The sequence below is a fragment of the Macaca fascicularis genome, chromosome 6 (assembly GCF_037993035.2).
Source record: "Macaca fascicularis isolate 582-1 chromosome 6, T2T-MFA8v1.1".
Lineage (NCBI taxonomy): Eukaryota > Metazoa > Chordata > Mammalia > Primates > Cercopithecidae > Macaca > Macaca fascicularis.
This window is the reverse complement of record NC_088380.1, coordinates 77,580,664-77,586,663: the sequence shown is the minus strand read 5'-3', so window position 1 is coordinate 77,586,663 and position 6,000 is coordinate 77,580,664.

Sequence of the window (6,000 nt, the reverse complement as noted above, 5' to 3'; positions counted from 1 at the left end):
TCTCTAAGTCCTAGACCAGTTTAAGTATCATTAGAATTTTATTTTCCTTGAAAGTTTGGAAGAAGTCACTAATAAAATATTTGAGTCCAGAGCTTCTCAGATTACCTTCTCAATGAATTCCCTGGCCAGTGACCATTTTCAGTTTTCTGTCTCTTTGGGAATTTATTTTATTTATTTGTTTTTTAAAACAGCATTCATGTAATCACACTTTTAAAATGTATTTGTGTAAAGTTTTATCAAGTACTCGTATAAATTGTTTAAATTTTCTCTGCATCTATGGTTACTTCCTGTTACTTGCTTCTTTCTGATTGTGTTTAATTTTTATTAACCTACATGTATAGAAATATCTATTTGCAAAAATAGGAATGTTGATAGGAATAGTAAGAGTACTGGCTGCCACAGTTATCATGAAGATTAAATAAGCTAATATACGTACATTAGTGAGAACAGTGCCTTAGTAAGCACATTATCAGTGTTAGTCATCATCACATTATTTGTAATTTTCCAGTTTTGATCAACCTTATACTTACTAGAATTATACACTGTTCTCTTTAAAAGTTGATCATAGACTCCTCTCATTAATGATTACTGACTTATGCTATCTTTTAACTCGTGTTTTTTAAATATTTTGAACCACTTTGTTAAGAATACATTTTTTATATGAGTCTAACACCTCATAACACTGCTTGTAGAAAATTGCCAACTCTCATTAAATAACACAGTATATAGATACATATGTGTGTGTGTATATATACGTGTATGTGTGTGTATATATCCTATATATACATATATACGTATGTACACACACAGGCTGGAATGCAGTGGCTTGAGATCTGCTCACTGCCACCTCCACCTCCCAGGTTCAAGCAATTCGCCTCCTGAGTAGCTGCCATTACAGGCACCCGCTACCACCCAATTTTTGTATTTTTAGTAGAGATGAGGTTTTGCCATGTTGGCCAGGCTGGTCTTGAACTCCTGATCTCAGGTGATCCACCCGCCTCAGTCTCCCAAAGTGCTGGGATTATAGGCGTGAACCATTGCACCTGACCAATTAACACAGTTTATATTTTTAACTTTCTGCTCAGTTAAGTCATCACAAAGTACCACCTGTAGTTAACTACAGTCTCATACAGTAGTTAATTTGAATAAAGGAAAATCTGCCATAATAAATACGTTTTGAGACATAAACAACATTATTTAAAATGTCTAGTATAACAGTAATGAGGGAGTGGGAACTGGCATCTAACTTTCATGAACAAGTGGTTAGTGGTTAGTATCTTACTATTTTTTGCATGTTTGTTTGTTTTTGTTTTTGAGACTGAGTCTCACTCTGTCACCCAGGCTGGGGTGCAGTGGTGTGATCACAGCTCTCTGCAGCCTCAGCCTCCCCAGTCTCAGGTGATCCTCCCACTTCGGCCTCCTGAGTAGCTGGGACTATAGGTGCACACTACCACACCCAGATAATTTTTGGTTTATTTTTGTAGACGGGGTTTCGCCATGTTGTTCAGGTTGGTCTCGAACTCCTGGGCTCAAGTGATCAGTCTGCCTTGGCCTCCCAAAGCGCTACAGTTACAGGCATGAGCCACCGTGCCCAGCCCAGTATCTTATTTGTATGAACTGCAATTATATCATTTACTTTCAAAATGCTTGTAAGCAGTCAGTCCCAAGTCAGTTATATTCTTTTATGGAAATAATTTATTTAGAAAACATCCTTTATAATAACATAAAAAGAAAATTTTAACTTAACCCTTATCCAAGTGATCCAAATGATGTTAGTAATCAGGTTAACTAAGAAAATACTTCCAACTGGTGCAGGGCAAGCAGACTTTCCATAATCACAAACATGTGAAAAACATAGTAAGTAGGTAAGACACAGTTCATATATCATTGTATTTATTCTCACAACAATCCTGCAAGAGAAGTAATATTTGCCCCATTTGACAGATGTCAAAGCCGAGGCCCAGGGAAGCTAGGACTTACCCAAGATTATTATAGCTTGTGTTCTTTCCATTATTACACATTGTTGAAAAGTTTAATTGAAATAGAATGCTGGGAGATAAAAGATCTCTACATGAAAATTACAAAACACAGATGAAAGAAATTGAAGAGCATACAAACAAATGGAAAAATATCCCTTGCTCATGGATTGAAAGAATTAATATAGTTACAAAGACCATACTGCCCAAAGCAGTCTACAGATTCAATGCAATCCCTATCAAAACATCAATGTCGTTTTTCACAGAAAAAGAAAACACAATCCTAAAATTTGTATGGAACCAAAGATGATTGTTAATAGCCAATCCTGAGCAAAAAGAACAAAGCTGGAGGCATCACTCTACCTGATTTCAAAACATATTTATTACAAGGCTATAGTAACCAAAACAGCATGGTATTGGAATAAAAACAGACATGTAGACCAAAGGAACAAAATACAGAAGCCAGAAAATAATGCTACATATTTACAGTCAACTGATTTTCAACAAAATTTCCAAGAGCATTTATGGTGGAAATGACACCCTCTTCAATAAGAGGGGCTAGGAAAATTAGATACCCATACACAGACAACTAAAACCGAACCCCTATCTCTCACTATAGACAAAATCAACTCAAGACAGATTAAACGCTTAAACATAAGACCTAACACTATAAAACTACTAGAAGAAAACATAGGGGAAACATTTCAGGACACTGGCCCAGGCAAAGATTTTACGGCTAAGACCTCAAAAGCACAGGAAACAAAAACAAAAATTGACAAATGGGACTATATTAAACTAAAAAGCAAGGGAAACAGTCAACAGAGGGAAGAGACAATCCATTGAATGGGAGAAAATATTTGCAAACTATTCATCCAGCAAGGGACTAATATCCAAAATATGCAAGGAACTCAAACAACTCAACAGTAAAATAATAATAATAACAATCATCATCATCATCATCATCATCATCATCATTCCAGGAAACAGTGGACAGATAACATGAATAAACAGAAGACATACAAATGGGCAGATACGTCAAAAAATGCTCAACGTTACTAATCGTTAGGGAAATGCAAATCAAAACCATGTTGAGATACCATCTTTTACCAGTCAGAATGGGCTATTACTGAAAAGATAAGAAATAACAGGAGAGAAAAAGTAACTCTTATATACTGTTGTGGGAATGTAAATTAGTAGAGCTATTATGAAAAACAGTATGAAGATGTCTCAAGAAACTAAAAATAGAACTAACATACAATCCAGCAATCCTACTGCTGGGCATTTATCCAAAGGAAGAGGAATTTGTATATTAAACAGACACCTGCACTCCGTGTTTATTGCAGGACCATTCACAATAGCAAAGATATGGAATGAAGCTAAGTGATTATCAACAGATGACTGGATAGAGAAAATGTGCTATATATACACAACGGAGTACTATTAGGCCATAAAAAAGAATGAACTCATCATTTGCAGCAACATGCGTGGAACTGGAAGTCATTATATTAAGTGAAATAAGCCAGGCACAGAAAGACAAGTATCACATGAGATAGAGTAGAATGATATATAACAGATGCTGAGAAGGGTGTGTCAGGGGAGAGGGTAGGCGGATGAAGAAAGGTTGGTTAATGGGTAAAAACATACAATTAGATAGAAGGAATAAGTTCTAATGTTCAATAGTAGAGTGGGGTGACTACAGTTAACAACAATGTATATTTCAAAACAGCAAGAAGACTTGAAATGTTCCCGACACATAGAAATGATAAATCCTTGAGGTGATGGATACCAAAAGACCCTGACTTGCTGGGCACAGTGGTTCATAGCTATAATCCCAGTACTTTGAGAGGCCTCCTGGGGAGGATGGCTTGCAGCCAGGATTTCAAGATCAGCCTGGCCAATATAGCGAGACCTGGTCTCTAAAATAAATAAATAAATAATTAACTGGGCATGGTGATGCATACCCGTAGTCCTAGCTACTTGGGAGGCTGATGTGGAAGGATCACTTGAGCCCAGGAGTTCAGGGCTGCAGTGAGCTATGATCATACCACCGCAGCCCAGCCTGGACAACCGTGTAGACCTGGACCCTTTCTCAAAAAAAAAATTAAAAAAAAAAAAAATCCCTGACCTGATCATTAAACATTCCACGGGTGCAACAAAATACCACATGCCATTCATAAATATGTACAAAGAGTATATACCAATTTAAAAAAGAAATAGAACCTTGGTTAGATTTTATTTCCACATTTCTGGTTAGTATCAATAACTATAGCTGAACTTTCAAAGCTACTTTGTCAACATAGTAATAACCAAATATCTTGGGGTTTTCTTCTGCGCCAACTCTGATGACTCTAAAACACCAATTCAGGGAAAACGGCTGGGGAGAAAGTAGGCTTCTTGTGGTTTTTCAGGATAATACTGCCACCTGGTGGACTAATGGTGAGCTGAGGTAGGTTGTCTAATGCATGATTTCAATTTTACTTGATTAAAATTCTCAATGGACAAGAAGGGCAGCTTCCAGAAACATCTTTGCTTTGAGTTGTGTCTCAGGCAAAATGATATTATAATAATTTCATGTTGTGCATAGTAACCAAACTGCTGTTTTCATATAAATTGCCAATTAGATCCAATAAGAATTCATTTACTCATTCATTCAACACATATTACCAGCTATTTATTGTGGATAAAGTCAAGGACACAAAGGTGACTAAGGACGTGCTCCACGTTTCTAGATAATAAGATGCTATTCCTGTAGTGGTTGAGAATATGTACTCTTGAAGGAGATGGCCTGAGTTCAAATCCCATATCTGCCACTAACCAGCTATGTGATTTTGGACAAGTCACCTAAACTTTCTATGTCACCTCAGTGTCATTATGTGCAGAACTGGACTAATCACAGCTTCTTGTTCAGTTATCAGGTACTCTGTGGAGTGTTAAGTTCCGTGTATGCATGAGAAGGAGGTCTCCAGGGTGAACAGCATCCCTGTAGATGAAGATGAGCAGCAGGGATGAGGCATTACCACACAAAGACTTTGGGGTGGGAAAACAAAGTCTTGTTCTGTGGGATCGGAATAATCCATGTTGATTTATTCTACCATACTCCTCAAAACACACACAAACTTAGGCAAAAGCTTGCTCAGTGCAGAATTGCTTGTGACTGCAAAAGACTGAAAACTACCTAAATAACCATGAATAGGGGACTGGTTAAACTGATTACGGCACAGCTGTATAGTAATATAGGAGACCAGCATAAAAAAGAATATCTGTACCGAGATGGATCAACCACTAACACACAATACGTGGAAAACCTGAAATGCAGAACAGAGGTATAGTGTGGTCTCATTTGTTTAGAAGTGAGGTTGTGCATTCACACGGTTAAAGATGTGTAGAATATTTGGGGGAGAATATTGTGTGGATTGGCTCTCTTACCTTCTGCTCCATCCTCTTCTGCTCTATCCTCCTTCTAGGATGTCTTCAAAACTGTAGAGCTGGAAAGCTAAAAGCCGTAGTTCCCAAAGTCCTTTCCAGATAATGCTCTGGATGCAAAATTGGGCTCCTCCAATTAAATATACTAACACGATATGCAAGTCAGGGATGAGCGGAAGGCCAGCTTCCTTCTTGTTACTGTCAGCAAGCAAGGCAAGGAGATGGGGATTGAGACGCAATTGTGATGAAGTGACCCAGCTTGCCAGGGTCTATCCTCTGGCTTCATGGTAGCAGGAGCAGTAGCTTTTTGCTCTCTGGAGCCATGCTCTTGAACAGTGGCTCCATCTGGAGCACTCCCTCCCTCCTATCCCTACTCTTCTAGCCCTTCCAATGATTTCATAAGGACCTACTTCCCTGTATTAAGTCCTGTCTACTTTAGCTTCCCAGAAGATTTCTATTTCCTGCACTGAACTTTGATTATTATAGCCATTTAAGAAACTGGTAAGAATCTTGTCATGGTTAGTATCATGTGTCAACTCGACTGGGCTAAGGGATGCCCAGATAGCCGGAAAAGCACTTACTGGGTTTGTCTGTGAGGTTA